This window comes from Ornithorhynchus anatinus, chromosome 15 (assembly GCF_004115215.2).
Source record: "Ornithorhynchus anatinus isolate Pmale09 chromosome 15, mOrnAna1.pri.v4, whole genome shotgun sequence".
Classification (NCBI taxonomy): domain Eukaryota; kingdom Metazoa; phylum Chordata; class Mammalia; order Monotremata; family Ornithorhynchidae; genus Ornithorhynchus; species Ornithorhynchus anatinus.
Window position 1 is genome coordinate 5,167,301 of NC_041742.1, and position 21,889 is coordinate 5,189,189.

Here is a 21,889-nt window from a genome sequence, read left to right on the forward strand (position 1 = left end):
AAGAGGTGGATTTTTCAGTTGCCTCTTCTGCCCTCCCCCCCCCCACACACACACACACACTCTTTCTTTTTCTCTCTCTCTCTCACTCTGCAAAGAGGTAGAAAAGGAAAGTATAAGAGACCTGGGAAGCAACTGCGGTCTAGTGGAAAGAGCATGGGCCTGCTAATGAAACAGGTTGAGGACCTGGTTTTTAATCTCACTCCTGCCATTTACCTGCTCTGTGACCTGGGGCAAGTCACTTTACTGCTTTGTGTTTGAATTTCTTCATGAGAACAACTGGCTCTCCCTCCCCCTTGCAGCTCACAGTGTATGGGACTGATTATCTTGTGCAAGGGTAGGACAGTGCTTGGCGCATATTAGTCAATCATATTTATTGAGCACTTAGTATGTGCAGAGCACTGTATTAAGCATCTGGGAGAGAGTATAATAAGAGTCAGCAGATAAATTCCCTGCCCACAGTGAATTTACAAGTCTACAGGGGAAGACAGTAATATAAATAACTTATAGATGCGTATATAAGTGGTGTGGAGTTGAGGGTGGGGCGAATATCGAATGCCCAAAGGTCACTGAGCCAAGTGCATAGCCGGTGCAGATGGGAGAGGGAACTAGGGAACTATCAATGCTAAGTTTGTTACAGTCTGATTATCTAAGATAGCAACAGATATAAGCATTATTACTATCAAACATTTATTGAGCGCTGACTGTGTGCAGAGCACTTTACTAAGAGCTCGGGAGAGAACAAAACAACAATGTGGCTACCAGTGTTCCTTGCCCACAAGGAGTTGACAATTTACACCGGAAAATCTCTCCAATCAGTCAAAAACTCTTTTACCTTCCACCCATTTCTGTTTCCTGTTCCAATCAATCAACCCATTTACTTTAAAGGAAAAGATTTGAGAGAGACAAGTTCCCCATGGGGAGGGCCAAGGGCAAAGAGCATTTTTATCTAAGTGTTGACACAATGGGGAGGGGCTGTTAAATTCCCCATGTGAAGAAACAGAGTAGAGGAAACCCAGGCACAGGGAGGAGTGTCCTGGAGCAGTCAGCTGACTGCTTTTAGGGAACCTACTTTCAGGGGCTGAGGAGGAACTAGAGTTGGAGTTCCAGTAGGTAGTGGTCATGTGATAGGCGTGACTTCACAGAGCAGTGGTTTCTTGCTCCATCCTCCAGCTTGCTGCTCTGGTGTCAAAATGCCTGGGAAAGAATGAGGGATTCACCAAGTCAGAAACAAGATAGGTGGAGCAGGTTCATGAGGGGGGATGCTAACTACCTCAGGTGCCTTTGATTGAATTATGAATGCAGACACCTCATCCGATCATCCTCTACCCTCCACCTATGTGAAGGGATTGATTTAGGGGTCACTAAACTGTTTCCTGTAGTTTCTGCAGGAGAGACAATGGAAGAAACTCAGTAGAGGAGCAACTGAGAAGAGGAGACCAACTATCCGGTCACCTTGAAGGACTACACCTGATAAATGGGTTGAAGCTCAAAATGGAACTAATCCCTCATGAAACTGACCTATTCTCAATAGTTAGCTACTTGGGAAAAGTGTCTGGCATACAGTAATGATTGAAATTGTGAACTGGCATATAATAATGGTTTTAAGCGCTTACTATGTGCCAAGCAATAATAATAATAATAATGTTGGTATTTGTTGAGCGCTTACTATGTGCAGAGCACTGTTCTAAGCGCTGGGGTAAACATAGGGGAATCAGGTTGTCCCACGTGGGGCTCACAGTCTTAATCCCCATTTTACAGATGAAGCACCGTTCTAAGCACTGGAGTAGATACAAGATAATCAGGTTGTCTCACCTGGGGCTCACAGTCTTCATCCCCATTTTACAGATGAGGCGACTGAAGCACAGAGAAGTGAAGTGATGCAGAAAGAGCTTGGGACTGGGAGGCAAGGGAGTTGGGTTCCAACCTTAGCTCTGCCACTACCTGATGGTGGGACTTTGCGGAAAGCACTTGACCTCTCTGTTACTGTTTCCTCATCCGTAAAATGGGGATAAGATAGTCACCCTAGATCTTAAAGTGGGAGTCTCTCTAGGATAGAAACTGACCTGCTTTTCTTGTCTCTCCCAGGTCCTCATCTTAAAGAAGCACTTAACAAATACCATGAGAAATAAGGAAGTGAAAACTTGAGCCACCAAATGACTTTGGGCCTTTAAAATAATTTCACAGGCCAGTGAGGGGGGTATGCCCTTAGGTGAGTTTGCAACCATGTCAACTGAGGCTGAGAAGGATGGAAACAATGGGCAGATGCCAGCAGCCTTTTGAAGATGGTTCTAAATACACATCTCCCCCCCACACAGACCCCCACCACACACACTTCTAAGCCACCTGTGGGCAAAGGAGAACAAGGTAAACAGTCATCCTTCGTGTTGCTTCTAAATAGCTATGTGTTGTTGTTGTTGTTGTTGTTGTTTAATGCAATAATGTCATAATGATATTTTGTGCTTTACTACATGCCAAGCTCTAGGATAGAGACAGGATAATCAGATCAGACCCAAACCCTGACCCTCATGGCTAAGAGGTAGGGAGAGCAAGTATCTCATCCCCATTTTACAGATGAGGAAACAGAGCCCAGAGGCCGGTCAAGGGTGGAGCCTCAACAAGAATGCAGGTCACCTGACTCCGTCCCCCGCCTTCTTTCCACTTGGCTGCACTGCCTCCCAACTCTCACTCTTTGTGCTGACTGTAGTCGCCCTCCAAACTGTAGTTCAGTATGGGCAGGGAACATGCCTATCGATTCTGTTGAGTTGTACTTCCCAAAGTGCTTAGTACGGTGCTCTGCACACAGTAAGCACTCGATCAATACTATTGATGGATTGATAGTGACCACATTTTTTTTTCCAAGTAGCTGCCAAATCAACTCACGCCAGACCTGTCCATGAGAACCGCTGAGGGCCTCACTGGGTGTCCAGTGCTTAGTACAATGCCTGGGGCATCGTAAGCGCTTAACTACCATCGTCATCATGTAACTGGCCAATCAATGATCTCCTTTCCTGCTCTTTCAGAGTGTACGGGTAAGTCTCCAGAACTCAACCAGGGAAGGTATGTGTGTAAAGAAGAATGCTAAGCTGCTCCATCTCCTTTGAGTAAGGATTCACCATGGTTTACCTCCTCAGTGGCAATAGTTCTCTCAGCTTCCTAGAGGCTTGAAGCCAAAAGCCAATGTAAAAGGATACGTGGTGATGTCTCTTAAAGATGCTACTGATTGATTGCTGGAGTTGAATTTATACACGGCTGGAAAGTAAAATATCATTGGCTCCAGCCCCAGAGAAGTCTTTGGAAATAGGCTGGAGGGTAAGTACGTTTTGAAAAAGACGGAATATCTATAAGAAAGTGGTTACTGTCATCATCATTAATGGTATTAATCATTAATCATCATTAATGGAATTTGAGAGTTTACTGTAGGCTGGCCACTAATTTTTATTTTTATATTATTACTGTTATAAATGGTTATAATTTAATATATTTTATATTTTATTTTTATATTAAATATTAACATATACTGTATCGACCCTGGTGCTTAGAACAGTGTTTGGCACATACGAAATGCTTAACCAATTCCACGAATATTATATAATTCTGCATGCAGATCACTGGACTAAATGCTTGGGAAACTAAACTACAACAGAGTTGCTAGACGTGATCCCTACCCACAAGGAGCTTATAGTCTACATGGAGACAGACATTTAAAATATTTTACTGGTAGGGGAAAGCAGCTGAGTGTAAGGATATGGATGTAAGTACTGTGGGACTAGGGTGAGTATCAAAGTGCTCAAACAATATCAGAGAAGAGCATCCCTTACCAATTATCAGTTGATGAATTATTTACAAGGTAACACTCCTATCTGTTCTCTCTAAAAGGCCTCTCTGGCAAACAAGCCAAGTGAAAATGTGGAAACTTACTCTTTCTCTCTGATCAGGACCTCTTTGGCTTAAAGAAGTGGAGAATTATCCAGATTAGCTCTTTATTTAAATGGAAATTGTTCAAGTGCTTACTATGTACCAGGCTTAGTACTAACCTCTGGGGTAGATAAAAGCTAGTCAGGTTGGACACAGTCCCTATTTCATATGGAGCTCAAAATCTTATTACCTACTTTACAGATAGAGTAACTGAAGTACAGAAAAGTTGAGACTTGCTCAAGGTTATGTGGCAGCCAGTTGGCAGAGCAAGGATTAGAAACCAGGTCCTGTGTTTCCCAGGCCCTTGCTCTTTCCACTAGGCCATCCTGTGATCCCAGCGCAGGTGGGAGGCAGAAGTGAGTGTTGGTTTATTTACCTGGCCTTGAAGCCAAACAGCCCCATTTTACTGCCAACACTGTGTTGGTGAAGCTGTTTGTTTGTTTGGTTTTCCCCAAGGTCCGGGTGCTCCTATCTGGAAAATCCTGGTTGAAGGGAGAAAGGAAAAAGTGCAAAACAAAAAACATATATGAATAATTTTTTGCCGTTTCTAATCCCGGCTCAGCCACTTGTCTCCCGTGTGACCTTGGGCAAGTCACTTAACTTATCTGGGCTTCAGTTATCTCATCTGTAAAATGGGGATTAAGAGTGTGAGCCCCGGGGGACAGGGACTGTGTTCAACCTGATAAATTTGTATCAACTCCAGTGCTTAGAACAGTGCTTGGCACGGAGCTCTTGAAGTATGCTTCTGCTACTATTTCTATTATCTCTACTTCCCAAGCACCATTAGAAGAGGCTAAATGTGCAGTAGATATGGATTGTTTTCTTAAATGGCTTTTTTTATCCTTATCAGAAGTTCTAGAAATTAGAAACTGAAAGAAAAAGTGAAAGAAATGGTACTAATTTGCAGTTGAGGGGAGTAAATAACTGCCAAGACACTCAAGCTCACTATGAGCATTGTTTTATTTTATGGTCTTTAAGCACCTAGTATGTTTCAAACATTGTTCTAAGTGCTGGAGTAAGTACAAGTTAAACTGGACTCAGTCCCTGTCCCTCACTGGGCTTACAGTCTAGCAGGGAAAAGCATGGTGAATTCTAGTACTGAGGAGACTGCCGTGGAGGAGTCTCAGATTACAATGTAATGAACATGGAGAGTTGTTAAACGTTTTTAACAGGATAATCTCCAGCCTATATACATCTCATTTTGCCTCTATCCTACCCTGGGTGTTGATAGTACTCCCAGCCTGCTGTGCATTCTGTTTCAGATTTGGACGTCAAACGAGTCAGGAATGGAAAGATGAGGGTGGGTCCTGTCATCCTTTTAAGGAGGTAGTCTTCCCATAGCAACTTGTCTATCTGGGATGGAGTAGAAGAGACCCAGAAGTTTAGAGACAGTGCTGGAATCTCCCTACCCCTAACCTCACTGTCCCCTCTGCTTCCTCTGCCCCTGTCCCTCCCTCCTTCCCCCAAAGAGACCTTGCTGCCAATTTGACCTTGCATGTGATCTCTTGACGTGTCTTCCACACATTCTCCCCCCCCCAACCCACCCCTCCAACCCCACAGCATTCTACCCATATCCTTACGCACTGTTATTTCTCCTAATTTGTTTTATTGTCTGTCTTCCCCTATAGACTGTAAGCTCCTGGTGAGAAGGGATCTTGTCTCCCATTTCTGTTGTAATGAACATTCTCAAGTTCTAGTGGGTAGAGCACAGACCTTGGAGTCAGTAGGACCTGGGTTCTAATACCAGCTCTGCTACTTGTCTGCTGTGTGACCTTGGGCAGGTTGGTTCACTTCTCTGTGTCTGTTACCTCATCTTTAAAATGGGGGCTAAGATTGTGAGCCCTATGTGGGACAGGGACTAGGTCCAATCCAATTACCTTGTATCTAGCCCAGTGCTTAGTACAGGGCTATGCACCCAGTAAGTGTTGTCAAATTCCACTGACTGCTGTCCCCTAGATTGTAAGCTCACTGAGGGCAGGGATTGTGTGTACCAACTCATTTGTATTGCACTTATCCAGGTGTTTAATACAGTGCATGCAATAAATATGATTGATATCTCACTTTCCAGGTTTGATGAAGGCCACCTTGGCAGACTCTTCAGTGGAAGCAAGCAATCCATCACTCGATTGTATTTATAGAACACCTATCATGTGCAGAGTGCTGTACTAAATGCCTGGGACAGGATAGTAAAGTTAACGGACATCATGACCCCGAAGTTGCCTACAGTCTAGAGAGGGAGATAGGCATTAAAATAATCTGTGGAGAGAAGGAAAAGGAAACTTGTATCAGCGTTCTAGTGCTTAAGTAATAGCACTACGCTGCTATGAGAAGCGGTGTGGTATAGTGAATAGAGCATAGGCCTGAGAGTCAGAGGTCATTGGTTCTAATCCTGGCTCTTCCACTTGTCTGCTGTGTGACCTTGGACAAGTAACTTTACAGATGAGTTAACTGCAGCACAGAGAAGTAGAGTGGGGATTGAGACTGTGAGCCCCACATGGAACAGGAACTGTGTCCATTTTAATTTGTTTGACTCTACCCAGTGCTTAGTAAAGTGCCTGGTGCAGAGTAAGCACTTAAATACCATCATTATTACTATTATTATTCTTATTATTCTTATTATTATTAATAGGTTCTATAAAATGAATAAACTCCTTCAATCATATTGAGTGGTTACTATGTGCTGAGCACTGTACTAAACACTTTGAGTACAGTGCAAAGAATGAGCAGTCTCATTCCCTGCCTGAATGAGCTCCTTGTGGATATTTGAGTGCTTTCTGTGTGAAGAGCACTGCACTCAGTGCTTGGGAGAGTACAATATAACAGACACAGTCTCTGCCCACAGCAAATTCACAGTCTAGAGTGGGAAAGTGCCTGTTTCTTATTGTCCTCTCCTAAATGCTTAATTCAGGGCTCTGCTCACACAGTAAGTGCTCAAAAAATACCATTGACTGGCTGATTGCTCGGTGTGTAAGTACTCCCGAAGGCCGTGAGGACACAAGTGGTGTAGAAGAAGATACAGGAGTCTGCCCTGCTGGCTCTGGCCGACGTGGGGAGGGGGAAGGAAGGCAGGTCCCAACGAGGCCCGGCCCTGGCCTGAGTCCTACAGCCACAGGTGTGGTCCAGTGAAAAGGCAGGCTGGGGCCTGTTGAGCTAGGATCTTTCTGGAGAAACAGAGAGAGGTGGGGGGGTGGGGAAGGGAATACAGCTGACATGCTCAGCCAAGGCTTTGGTGGGGCAGGTTAGGAAACCCAGGGCTTTTTAATAATAGCAAGAAATGGTGATATTTAAGTGCTTACTATGTGCCAGGCACTGAACGACCTGCTGGAGTGGATACAAATAAATCAAGTTGGACAGAGTCCCTGTTCCACACAGGCCCCTCAGGCTTCATCCCTATTTTTCAGTTGAGGGAACTGAGGCTTACAGAAGTGAAGTGACTTGCCCAAGCTCACACAGCAGGCAAGTGGCAGAGCTGGGATTAGAACCCAGGTTCTTCTGACTTCCAGACCCATGCTCTAACCATTAGGCCATGCTGCTTCCCCCATTGGGATTTTATCTCCCAAGGAGAAAGTCCAGAATCTGTACATATAAATGATGCTGGAGAGCGGGAGATCTCTGTAGAGACACTTAGGATTGAGCGGCAGTGTGGTCTGGTGGAGAGAGTAGGGGGTTGGGAGTTTGAAACCTGGAGTGCTACTTGCCTGCTGTGTGATTGTAGGCAAGTCACCTAACTTAACTAAACTTCAGTTCCTTCAGGAGGGAAATGGGAAGAAGATAGATTATGAGCCCCATCAGGTGGGTTCTGATTATCCTGTGTCTACTACTGACAGTAGTGCATTTCTACTCTCTACTCTATTACAGATAGTAGTGCATCAGTAGTAGTAGTACTACAGATAATGCATCTGCCAAGTACGTAGTAAGTACTTCAAAAATATTAACCCTTATTATCTGTCCTGTCGTCTCCTATGAATCAATGCCTCTCCATGGCAGGAGAGTTTGCATATGCCAATGAAGCTTAGAGCTATGCCATTGAGAGGTACTCTTGCTAGGGTTACCTGTAAAGGAAAGGTCTAAGTGTATGCGTCAGACAAAATTGATTGACCTGTGCTGGGCAGCAGTGGCATGGGAAACAGTCCATGGTGGATGATCAAAATGTTTCTCAAAGACAATGGCAGAGATTGAAGTTTTCACTGCGTGGAAGGTGACAATGGTAAACCACTTCCGTATTCTTACCAAGAAAATACTGTGGATGCACATAACAATGACTACAGATATAGTGCTGGAAGATGAGCCCCTCTGGTGGGAAGGCGAGATACTGGAGAAGACAATATGATGCCTCAGACTATTGTGAGTGTTTATGACGTGGCTGGAATTAAGCCTTCGGGATCTCCGGTCACTGATGTTGCCATACGAGAAATGAATATCTGAAGCTGAAAGGTACCTTTATCATTGGAAAATGGAATGTGTGGAGTATAAACCAGGGAAAGTTGGAAAGTGTCAAATGGAATGGACCGACTGAAGACCGACATCCTAAGAATAAGTGAACTGAAATGGACAGGTATTGGGAATTTAGAATTGAATGAGCACATCTACTACTCTGCCCATGCTGAAAAAAGAAGAAATGACAGAGTGGTAATAGTGACAAAGAAAAATGCTAAGACAATTATTGGATATAATGCTGTCAGTGACAGATTGATATCTGTTAGATTGAGGGAAACCATTCAATATGACAATACTTTAGGTGTAAGCCCCAACAACAGTTGCAGAGCAAGAAGAAATAGGTTTTACGATGAAGTGCAGACAGAGATCGATAAAAGCTACAAGCAAGATGTTGGTTATCTCGGGGTTTGAAATGCAAAGTTGGTAATGGAAGGGAAATGAAGGTTGTTGGAAAACATGGCCTTGGAAATTGCAATTAAGCAGGGGATCGACATTGATTTCTGTGAATCAAATGACTTTGTTTTTATTGCTAACACCTTCCTTATCCAACCTAAATGATGAGCGAATACCTGGACATCACCAGATGGGCTATATAGAAATCAAATAGACTGTATTATTTGCAGAAAGAGATGGAGGAATTCTATATTGGCAACAAAAATATAGTATGGAGCTGATTGTGGAACAGATTATCAGCTGCTAATGTGTAAATTCAGGCTAAAACTTAAAAAGATCAATTATGCCTTATAGCTGCCCAAATATGACCTGACAAGAGGCAGCGTGGCTTAGTGTAAAGAACATGGGCTTGGGAGTCAGAGGATGTGGGTTCTACTCCTGGCTCTGTCACTTGTCTGCTGTGTGACCTTGGACAAGTCACATAACTTCTTTGTGCCTCAGCTCATCTGTAAAAAGGGGATTAAGACTGTGAGCCCTAAGTGGGACAGCCTGATTACCTTGTATCTACCCCAGCTCTTAGTGCTTGGCAGATAGTAAGTGCTTAACAAATACCATTATTATTTTTATTATTAATAAACCCAGGCTAAAACTTAGATCAATCATGCCTTACAGCTTCCCAAATATGACTTGATGAATATTCTCCTCATATTTAAGGATCATGTCAAAAATAGATTTGAGTCACTTAACCTCACAGACAAGGAACCAGAGAAAATGTGGACAGATTAAAAATGTCATCAAGAAAGTGACACAGTATTGCAAAAGGTCAGGAAGAAGAAAAAGCCAAAACAGATGTTGAACATAACTCTGGAAGTAGCCAAAAAAAGGAGGGAAGCAAAAATCAGAGGACAAAAGAAGCTGGTTAAAGAACTGAGCTGAGAATTCCAGTTGTCTGCCAGGAAGGACAAACATGACTACTATAACAGCATGTGTAAAGAAATGGAAATCAATAACAAATGTGGGCAGACAAGATCACTATTTCAGAAGATTAAGGAAATCAAGGGAATGTTTCATCCTTGGATTGGCTTTGTCAAATGCGAAGATGGCCTGATAAATGATGCCAATGGATTCAATCAGAGATGGAAAGAATGCACACTGGAACTATACCAGAAAGATAGCAATATGCAAGAAGTATTTGAAGAAGTTCCCTGTGAATTAGAGCCACTCATCATGGAAAGTCAAGTTAGATCAGCTTTACACTGTCTTGCCAAAAGTAAGGCACCTGGCTTTGATGGGCTTCCTATTGAGGTATTTCAGGCAGCTGGAGAGGAATCGGTTAAAATCTTTACCGAATTATATCAACAGGTATGGCTATCCACTCGATGGCCGTCTGATCAGAAAAGATCAGTTTGTTCCAGTACTGAAGAAAGGTGATAGAACTAAATGCAGCAATTATTGTACAGTTTCCTTGATCTCACAAGCCAACAAGGTACCGCTAAAAGTTATGCAGCATCAAATGGAGACTGTCATGGAAGGTGAATTGCCCAGTGTTCAAGCAGGATTCCTGAAAGGCCGAGGGACGCGAATTATTATTGCTGAGGTCCGTTAGATAATCAAAAGGACAAGAGAATATCAAAAGGAAGTCAGCATGTGCTTTATTGAATATAGTAAGGACTTTGACTGAGATCATGAGAGACTCTGGAGCACGTTAAGGAAAATGGACATGCCGGCCTGTTTAATTGCATTAATAAGGAATCTGTATGCCAAACAGGAGGCTACAATAAGAATGGAATATGAAGAAACAGTTGAGTTTCCCATTAGTAAGGGTGTAAGATAATGTCTCATCATCTTATCCGTTCATCCAATCGGCTTCTCTCATTATGTATCCGGTATAAAGGATGAAGACGAACGGCGTGTAAAGATTGGAGGAAGGAATATAAAGAACCTTCATTAAGCTGATGATACTTCCCTACTAGCAGAAACTGAAGATTTGAAGGGCTTATTAAAAGTTAAGGAACAGAGCATAAAGGTGGGCCTACATTGGAATGTCAAGAAAACAAAGACCATGACACTGGAAGCTTTAACACTTTTTGAGTGGATGGAGAGGAGATTGAAATAGTTGACAGTTTTTCTCTCCTGAGATCGATAATAATAAAGGAACTAGTGGTCAAGAAATACACCCAAGATTAATGTTAGGAAGACCTGCTATGAAGAGCCTGGAAAAAGTCATGAAATGTGCTGATGTAACAAGTGGCACAAAAATACAAACTGTCAATTCCATGGTGGCTCCAGTGACAATGTAAGGATCTGAAAGCTGGACAGTGGAAAAAACAGGATAGAAAGTGTGTCGATTCTCCAGAAATGTGGTACTGGAGAAGGCTTTTGCCAATACCATGGACTGCCTGAAAAACAAACAAGTGGATTTGGGAGCAAATTAAGCCCAAGTGGTCTTCGGAAGCATATTCTGGACACATAATCAGGAGGACTAATTCTCTGGAGAAGACACAAATGCTAGGAAAAGTCTAAGGAAAATGTTGAAGAGGCAGACCGGCAGCTAAATGGATAGAGACCATAACGATAACGGAAGAACCATTAGAAAGGTTATGGATTATGGCAGAGGACAGGATGTTCTTGAGAAAAAATATCCATAGAGTCACTATGAATCAAAAGCGACTCCCGCTCTTGATGGTGATAATTATAGAGAAGCAGTGTGGCTTAATGGAAACTGGACAGTGGAAAAAACAGGATAGAAAGGGTGTCAATTTCCCGCGGACCTGGAAGCAGAGGAGTCGAGTTCTAATGCTGTGTGTTTTGGGGCAAGACACCTAACTTTTCTGTGTCTCAGTTTCTTCATCTATGAAAGGGGGGTTTAAATCCTACTCCTTCCTACTTAAATCCCCATGTGGGGCAAAGACCATGTCCAATTGGATAGTCTCAGTCTACTCCAGCACTCAAGTTCAGTGCTTGACACATAGTGAGCCTTTTAACAAGTACCCTCATCATCATCGTGAGTAAAAATAAAATATTGCAAGCCCCATCAACTGATCAGTGCTATTTATTGAATGCTCACTGTGCACCGAGCACTGTTTGAAGTGCTTAAGCACTCAGAATAGGAGCCAAGTAGGCTCTGAATTTTTCTTCATCATGCTGACCAAACACGCCAACAGTCTACTATATTACTGGCTCCAGTGTGCATCAAAACTGAGGGCAATTTAGCTTCAGACATCAGAAGCATCCATTTAGGACCAATCAATATCCCTGCCAAAGGCTGGCAAAAAACCAGACTGGGGGGACTTAAAGGAGGAGCCCAAGAAGGTTGGGGGGCTTTAGGGATCCCATCTTTTCTTCCCATTTCCATATCCCTCCCCAAGACCCAGCACTCACTATTACTCCCCAGCCTGTTTATCTTCAGTCTATCCGCAGTCCCGGCTCCTGCCGCCACCCCTGGCATTTGATGAGGCTATTAGTCTAGTTAAGGATAATGGCTTTTTCTCTAAGCATAGGTCTGTAGCTTTCCACTACCTCAACATCATCTTTATGAGGCGAGCACTCCCCCCCCCCCCCGGAGACATGAGAGCGGGAAAGAAATGGGAGGCAGAGAGGGAGGGGAGAAAACTGAGGGTTTGAAGAGTGGGATTTTTGCCCTCCCACGGTTGCCAAGACTCCTTTTCTCCCTCAGAGCTCCAGATGCCACTAAGGACAGTTGCCCTGGGTGAAAGGTTAAGGTAAGGTAAGCCTGGGGCTGCCATCTTAGAGGATTCTTTGGAATGAAAGGGTTTTCTGCCACATCTTCTCCCAAGTTCACCATGCACCTGGGTTCCCAGTCTCTCTTCTACAAGGCAAACTTAGTTGTTGCCTTTTTCCTGAGTAACAAGTCGCTTTGTGTCTTTACTTTCCTCTAGGCTTGTAAACTCATCGTGGGCAAGGAACATGTCTACCAACTCTGTTGTATTGTACTCCCCCAAGGTCTTAGTACAGTGCTCTGAACACTGAAAGCACTCAATAAATACCACTGATGATGACAGTCTTCCTCCTTCTTTAACCACCAGACCCCACAAGGGACAATGTCAATCAATCAATGGTATTTATTGAGCACTCAATCCAATGAATATACAGTATATCTCCTGCACACAGTACAGGCTTGTCATGGATTTAAGAGCTTAAGAAAGACCATAAACTAGCCATATGAATCATAACGACAAACCCTCAACATATTTTCTTCCTTTCAGATGGCCAGCTGAGCAGTTTATTTTCCAAACTGCTGCTACTAGGCCCGCCTCAGAAATTCTACTCCTCTAGCCTGGAGACCTGACTGCTTTTTGTATTTGTTCTTGCTAGGTACGGTGCTTGAATGTTTTATTGTTTCATCTTTCCTTCTGTGTCTGTGGCCAGTCTCCTTACCTTGTAGCCTTCCGAGCCTCTTGAGGAAGGAGGACTGTGGTTGATTGTCACCCGGGCATCCTTAATGAATGCTGTTAATACTATTTATGCATAAGTAGAGCAGGGTGCTGGACAGCTGATGTTAACACCTCGTTGACAGAGAACTCTCCCAAACAGCCCGGGGGTGTGTGACAACAACCATCCTTCTTTCTGCTCTCCTCCCACCCAGACTGGGGAGGAAATATGCCTGAGATCCATGCAGTGGCAAAACTAAGGCAGGGCTGAGACTAGAAGTCAGTTTAAAGCAGCTTCTTACAGTTTCTCCTGGGGGATTTTCCTAGGAGAGGTTGTTCCATGGGAAATTGACTCTATCAAAAACATGAAGCCCTGTTTTTGGACATACTGATCCCCTCTGGTGAGTACTGGGCTGCAGAGCTGTTCCATAAGGAATAGTATAGCCTATAGAAAAGAGCTTGGGTCTGGGAGTCAGAGGACCTGGGTTCTAAACTAATCCACTGCCTGCTGTGTTGCCATAGACTTGATTTAACTTCTCTGGGCCTCTATTTCCTCATCTGTAAAATGGGGATTTAATACCTGCTCTACCTCCTATTTAGACTGTGAGCCCCATGTGGGATTGGGACTGTCTGACTTCATTATCTTGTAACTACCCCAGAGCTTAATTTAGTTCAGTGTTGGGCACTTACTAAACATTATTATTATTATTACTATTATTATTATAAGATAGGTGAGCACTGTTATGCTACCCACTTTTCTTCAGTTATCTGTCACGGCATATCTAGGTGTTAAGGGAAAAATAGTGGTATTTATCAATCAGTGGAATTTATTGAGTGCTTTATGCAGAGCACTGTAATAATCAGTTGGGAGAGCAAGCAACTATGTGCGAAAGCACTGGGCAGCTCAGTGTAGTGAAAAAAGCTTGGGTCTGAAAGTTGGAGGACCTAGGTTCGAATCGCAAGTCTGTCACTTACCTTCTTGTCACTTAAATCTCTCCATGGCTCAGTTTCCCCATCTGCAAAAGAGGGAGAATTAAACCAGCCTTTCCCTCTCTCACTTGGTGGTTGTTAAGATGAAAAGAACCTAAATAGTGTGAAAGTGCTATGGAGGAAAATAGTGCTGGATAAAATCAAGGTACTCTACAAGGTAATCAGCAAGGATCCACAGGAGGCTAAGTTCATTATGGGCAGGAAATGTGCCTGTTACTGTTATATTGTACTCTCCCAAGGGCTTAGCCCAGTGGTATGCACACAGCACTCAATTAATGCGACTGACAGACAATTTGAGTACAGATGTGAGACAGCAGAGTTCAGGATTCAAAAATCATTTGTGACTTAAATCCAGGCTGGGTGGCCACCCCCAGGGACAGTGGCCGTCAAAATTTCAGGCTTCATGGGTAGCTTGTCTGGGAAGAAATGCCCCTAGACCCACCAAGCTGTTCCATGTGGGAGGGCCCTCCCCCCCCCCCGCCGGGTCAGGACTCCGGTGCCTCTGTCTCAGAGAGGGCAGGTAGCAACAAGAACCAGCTCGGCAGGGCGGCTCTCCAGCTTCTGGATCCCCTTGACTTCTGAGGGCCGAGCTCACGCTTCCGGAACAGGATGTGAAGTACCTGATTTACCGGATTCTCTCCTTTACTTTTGGTGAATGCAGATTTTTCAATTAGAGGACAGGTCAGCCTCTGGGTCTCGGCACACCTATCTCCGGGGAGAATTTTTCTTCGGATCGAGGTGAAGAGTTCATTTCAACTGTATCTTCAAATGTACTAATCTTCAAATGATATATTATGAATAATTTATATTAATGTTTAGCACGGGGCCAGGAATCAGAAGATCGGGTTCTAATCCCTGGCTCCACCACTTGCCAGCTGTGTGATCTTGGTCAAGTCAGTGAACTTGGTTAAGTCTCATTTTCCTCATCTGTAACATGGGGATTCCATACCTTGTTCTCCCTCTCCCTTAGCATGTGAGACCCAAGTGGGATAAGAATGTGTCTGAACTGATTGTGTCCACCTCAGGGTACAGCGCTGAAACAGCATGGCCTAGTGGATAGACCACAGGCTTGGGACTCAGAAGGACCTGGGTTCTAATGCCAGCTACATCCCATGTCTGCTGTGTGACCTTTGGCAGGACTGGAATGCTGTGACCTTGTTGATCCACAAGGTGTGGGTGCTGGAGGGGGGCAGGGGTATCTTCATTCAATCCTTCCCGGAGCTTGGTATTAGCCTGATTGGTTGAGAATCCAGTGTCCTGGGCGGTGACTTTGCTGCTGAACCGAGAGCTTGTACCCAACAGGATGTTCCCTGCAATACCTGGTTTATTAGCGTGGTAGTGAGGCTTCACTTTGCTTCACTTCTTTGGGCCTCAATTCCCTCATCTGTAAAATGGGGATTGAGATTGTGAGCCCCACATGGGACAGGGACTGTGTTCAACCTGATGTGCTTGAATCCACCCTCACGCTTAGTACAGTGCATGATGCATAGTAAGCACTTAACAAATACCACAATTATTAATATTAGCACTCAGCACACAGTAAGTACTTACAATGATTATCATCATCATCATTCCCCAACACACAGGAACAAACCACACTAAGGATGGAAAAAAATGGATGAAAGAAGCAACTACCACACCTCAGGCCCTAAGGGTGTGCCCCCTCATTCATTCATTCAGTTGCATTTATAGAGCACTTACTGTCTGCAGAGCACTCTACTAAGCGCTTGAGAGAGTACCATTTAACAATAAGCAGACACATTTCCTGCCCACAACAAGCTTACAGTCTAGAGGGGGAGACATGTTAATATAAATGTCCTCCTCTAAGAGGCATTCCCAGATTAAGCCCCCTCTTTTCTCAGCTCCCCCTCCCTTCCTCATCACTTTGATTTGCTCCCTTTGCTCTTTCCACCCCCCTCCCCATAGCACTTATGTATATATCTAGAATTCTATTTATATTGGTGCCTGTTTACATGTTTTGATGTCTGTCTCCCCCTCTCTAGACTGCAAGCTCGATGTGGGCAAGGATTGTCTCTATTGCTGAATTGTACTTTCCAAGAGCTTAGTACAGTGCTCTGCACACAGTAAGCACTCAAATACCTCCCCTGCAGCTATCCAGGGTTTATCCCAAATCCATCGGTCTCCTTTATTTCCTCACTTCTCTCCCTTCTCCTTTAAAGAGAGCATGTCACGGAGGCATTTATGTGATCTGAGGAGAATCAAGAAGATCAAGAGGGCTAACTGTGTGTTCAGGGACATCGGGGAGGGTGAGCTGTTGCCTCGGGCTCTTTCTGCCTGAGGCAGAAATTTAATTCTGCCTTGACCAAATCAGAGAAAGGGAACCACAAGAAGGATCACAACAGAAACCTGAATGACTAATGAGAAAATGAAAAAGTGGAAATACAGCCAGCTCGCTAAAAATGAATCCAGAGAAACAGCCTAATTCCGCAAAGAGCTCATGTTAGAAAGGAGTTAGTCTATCGTATGTATTGAGTACTTACTGTGTGCAGAGCTCTGTACTAAGTTGCTTGGGAGAGTACAGTATAACAAACACACACTCACTGAGCAGTACAACTCAACAGGTACCAAAAAAAAAATTTTCCATTAAGTTAAGAGGATGAACAAGGGCCTTGTTTTATCACTGGATTACGGATGAAAACCTAAAGGCTGAGAGGCTTTGCATTGTGTTTGAAGTCCTTATGGACCAAAATCAAATGTGAAGTTTCAACCAGAATGTTGGGAAGCCAAACTAGACCAAGGACAGAAATAATTAGAGAGGATCTTAAAAAAAAAAAAAAAGGATCTCTAAATGAGCAAAGAATCAGTCATACTTCTTACTGAGTCCTTACTATGTGCAAAGCACTGTCCTAAGAGTTTGGGAAAATTAAAGAAGAATGAAAGATCTAGTCCCTACTTGGAATCTAAAATGCTACTGCAAAAGTCCCTGAGGATTGGAAAAGGGCAAATACTACTGTTGTCATTTTTGTCAGTCAGTAGTATCGAGAGCTTACCGTGTGTAGACCCCTATACTAAGCGCTAGAATGAGTACAAAAGTGTATTGCACAGTAGAACAGAATCAAGTTCCCTGCCCACAAGGAGTTTATAGTAGGGAGGGGGAAACAGCCATTAAAATCTTTTTAAAATGGGGGGAAAAATGATGATCCTGAGAATTACAGACCCATCATCTTAACCTTGACATCTCTAAAAATACACTGAGAAATCATCAACCAGTTTGTGGCTGCTTAAAAGAGAATAAAGTACTTAAAGCAAACCATCCAGGCACACCAATTAATCTCCTTTTATGCACTGACAGGACAAGGGAGAAGCAATAGTTGAAACAGAGAAGAAAACAAAGGGAAAGGCCTAGTGGAAAGAACACGGGTCTGGGAGTCAGAGGATCTGGGGCTTAATCCTGGCTCTATCCCTTGGCTGCTGTGTGACCTTGGGTAAGTAGTGTAACTTCTCTGTGCCTCAGTTAACTCATCGGTAAAATGAGGACTAGATCCTGCTCCCTCCAACTTAGACTGTGAGCGTCATCTGGGACAGAGGCTGTGTCTGACCTAATTATCTTACACCTACTCCAGCTCAGCACATGGTAAGCACTAAACAAATATCACTATCATTATCATTATAGCTGACTCAAGGGTGCCTATAAAGTGAATCTGTCAATGGTTCAGTAACTACCCAGTGAGGCCTACTGTTCCCAGAGGATCAATTCCCAAGACCAATTATATTCTACATCTTTATTAATGACCTATGCGGGGGAATGGAGAGAAGGCTCATTAAATCCGCAGGTGATAGTAAATTGGGTAGGGTGGCTGCTTTTGAATGACCAGAATAAAATTCAAAAGGACCTTTAGAGTTAGAAAACTTATGTTTCAAAATAGGAAGTAATTCAAGAGGAAAAAGAGCAAGAAGGGGGCCTGTGCGGACAAAAGGTTAATGCCTGCCTCCCCCTCGAGACAGTAAGATCGCTGTCAGCAGGGAATGTGTCTGCCAACTCTGTTGTGCTGTCCCAAGCCCTTAGTACATAGTGCTCAATAAATACCACTGATGATGACGGTGATGAAAAGACAAATATTATGCCAGAATAGTATTGCTTTGGTCACACATCAGGCAGAGAAAGATCTGGAAGACAGAGTCATCCACAAGCTATCCGCCTCCAATTGAATGACACTATTAAAAAAGCCAAGAGGACACTTGGGTGATTCAACAAGGAAGTGACGTGCAAGAGCTCAGCAATAATCCTTCTGCTATATGCTGCAATAGGCAGGCTATTAATAAACTATTGTGTCCAGTTTATGTTATCAAATTGTGAAAAGGATATGGAAAAACTGGATAGGGTCCAGAGGAGAATGACCAAAAAAATAAAATAAAAAATAAAGAGATGGAAAATTGGTCCTATGGGGAAAAATTAAAGCAATTGAAATTGTTGAACTGGGATTTTTGTGAGGAGGCTGACCGATTGTTTTTAATAAGCAAAAAGGCCCCAGATGAGAGAAAATCTGCTTAAATTAAACAGAAGGGAGTTCCACTGGTTAGAAAGAAGAACCTTTTGCTTCTCTAAGTGATAAACAATGCTAGATAGGCAAGACTAGGGAAGGTTGCGGAATTTCCATCACTGAAGATCTTTAAGAAAATAGATCATCCTATTTTCCAAGGGGTTCAGTCACCTATTTGGAGGCAGGAGGAGGGCCCAGATGACCTCACAGGGTCCCCTCCAGCAATATCATTCTACGATTCTAGGTTTTCCAAGCAGTAAAATGATAATGGTTACCCTCAGCAATTAAGTACATTAAATGTCTTTTCCATTCTAAATTGAATTATTCATTCTAACGTATTTACTGAGCGCTTCCGTGTGCAGAGCACCGTACTGAGCACTTGGGAGAGTACGATACCAAAATAGACACCCTCCCTGCCTACAACGGTCTTACAGTCCAGAGTGGGAGAGAGAGACATCGAGAGAAATAATAAGTAAATTACAGATAAGTGCTGTGGGTCTGGGACGGGAAGAACAAAGGGAGCAAGTCAGGATCACGCAGAGGGGAGTGGGAGAAGAGGAAAGGAGGGCTTAGCCTGGGAAGGCCACTTTTGGAGATGTGTCTTCAATAAGGCTTTGAACAGGGAGAGAGTAATTGTTTTTCGGATTTGAGGAGGGAAGGCGTTCTAGGACAGGGGCGGGACGTGGGCGAGGGGTTGGCGAAGAGATAGGCGAGTTTGAGGCCCAGTGAGAAGGTTGGCAGGAGAGGAGCAAAATGCGTGAGCTGGGTTGTAGAAGGAGAGTAGAGAGGGGAGGTAGGAGGGGGCAAGGTGGTGGAGTGCTTTAAAGCCAATGGTGAGGAGTTTTGGTTTGACCCGGAGGTGGATGGGCAACCACTGGAGTTTTTTGAGGAGCGGGATGATGAGTCCTGAACGTTTTGCAGAAAAATGATCCTGGCAGCAGAGTGAAGCGTGGACTGGAATGGGGAAAAACAGGAGTCTGGGAGGTCTGCAAAGAGGCCGATGCGGTAATCCAGGCAGGAGAAGATGAGTGATTGTGTTAACGTGGTAGCAGTTTGGATGGAGAGGAAAGGGCGGATTTTAGCCATGTTGGGAAGGTGGGACTGAAGGGATTTAGTGATGGATTGAATAAAATCAAGACTGAACTCCATCTCCCTCCCCCATGAACTGTCATCACTGATTGGCCTCAATGTCTAAGAAAGCTTTCAGATGCCTTAAGTCTACCATCAGGAGAGAAGGGTTCCAGGGAGGGTCAGAATCCTACCTCATCTGGCAGGAAAGTTTTCCTCTGTCATTTCCACCCCCGGATCCAATATATTTTAAAAAAAGACTTGCCCTTTTATAGTGGTGCCATCCTGGAAAAAAAGCAATTTACACATAAGTGCCCTTGATCAGCAACATGATCAACTCATTCCAACATGATTAAATTGTTCCAATGTGATTAACTTGTACCTTCCCCAGCACTTAGAAGAGTACTTGACACATGGGGAGCATTTAAGAAATATCATTAAAAAAAAAAAAAAGAGGAACAGCAACTATGCACATATTGCCACTCAGGAACTGGGCTCCCAAATGCAAAGAGAGGGCAGGGAAGAATATTAATAGTTGTGGTATTTGTTAAAGACTTACTATGTGCCAGGCATTATAGTAAGGGCAGGAGTCGGTACAAACTAATCAGGTTGGACACAGTTCATTGTGCCGCACGGGGTACACAGTTGTTTTTTAAAAAATGGTATTTGTTAAGTGCTTTCTATGTGCTAGGCACTGTTTTAAGCACTGGGATAGATACGCGCTAATCAAGTTGGATGCAGTCTATGTCCCAGATGGGGCTCACAGTTTTAATCTCCATTTTATAGATGAGGTAACTGAGGCACAGAGAAGTGAAGTGACTTCCTCAAGGTCACACAGCAGACAAGTGGGTGGAGCTGGAATAAGTAATCAATCTTTTCCTCATCTCCCACTACCTTCTGAGTCACCCTGACCTGCTCCCTTTGCTCTCCCCCGACCCCCCGCCACACAGCACTTATGTACATATCTGTAATTTTATTTATTTGTATTCATGCCTGTCTCCCCCCTTCTAGACCATAAGCTCATTGTCGGCAGGGAATGTCACTCTTCATTGTTGTACTGTACTTTCCCAAGCGCTTAATACAGAGCTCTGCACCCAGAAAGTGCTCAATAAGTACGACTGAATGGATGAATAATCATTCGATCGGATTTATTGAGTGCTTACTATGTGCAGAGCACTGTACTAAGTCCTTGGAAGAGTACTGTATGGTAGAGTTGGTAGCTGTTCCCTGCTCAGAGTGAATTTAGAGAAGCAGCATGGCTCAGTGGAAAGAGCATGGGTTTAGGAGTCAGAAGTCATGGGTTCTAATCCCGGCTCCACCACCTGTCAGCTGTGTGACTTTGGGCGAGTCACAACTTCTCGGTGCCTCAGTTACCTCATCTGTAAAATGGGGATTAAGACTGTGAGCCTCACGTGGGACAACCTGATTTCCCTGTATCTACCCCAGCGCTTAGAACAGTCCTCGGCACATAGTAAGCGCTTAACCAATACCAAAATTATTATGGGGAGGACAGGGATTGAATCCCCATTTACAGGAGAGGAAACTGGAGTCCCGAAAAGTGAAGTGACCTCATGTCACACAGCAGCCAGGTGGTGGAGCCGGGATTAAAACCCAGGTCCCCTGCCTCCCAAGCCCAGGCTCTTTCTACTAGGACTTCTTGGCTTTACACCCTTTATTAACCCCTCCCTCAGCCCCACGCCACTTACGTCCATCCCCATAATTTAAGGTCTGATTCCTCTAGACTGTAAACTCATTGTGAATCAGAGATAGTAATGATGGCATTTAGGGAAGCAGCGTGGCTCAGTGGAAAGAGCCCGGGTTTGGGAGTCAGAGGTCATGGGTTCGAATTCCGGCTCGGCGGCTTGTCAGCTGTGTGACTGGGGGCAAGTCACTTAACTTCTTGGTGCCTCAGTTACCTCATCTGTAAAATGGGGATTAACTGTGAGCCCCACGGGGGACAACCTGATTACCCTGTACCTCCCCCAGTGCTTAGAACAGTGGTCTGCACATAGTAAGCACTTAACAAATATCAACATTATTATCTATTAGGTGCTTACTCTGTGCCAGGCACTGAACGTAGCGACGAGGTGGAGCCAAGCAAATCGAGTGGCTCCATGTGGAGCTTTACAATCTCATCCCCATTTAACAGATGAGTTAACTGAGGCCCGGAGAAGTAAAGTCACTTGTCGAAGG

The 21,889-nt window shown here is 44.0% G+C and overlaps 1 long non-coding RNA gene across 2 annotated transcripts; it reads right to left on the reverse strand.

Moving 5' to 3' along the window:
* Positions 1-924: 924 nt before the first annotated feature.
* LOC120638862 lies at positions 925-19,983 on the reverse strand. Of its 2 annotated transcripts, XR_005660873.1 has the most exons (3): positions 19,891-19,983; positions 14,112-14,152; positions 925-1,194 (listed from the first exon to the last, which is right to left on the reverse strand). It is a non-coding gene; the product is annotated as an uncharacterized LOC120638862 (long non-coding RNA). The 2 variants fall into 2 exon arrangements; XR_005660872.1 differs by lacking the exons at positions 14,112-14,152; positions 19,891-19,983 and adding an exon at positions 4,292-4,393.
* Positions 19,984-21,889: the final 1,906 nt, after the last annotated feature.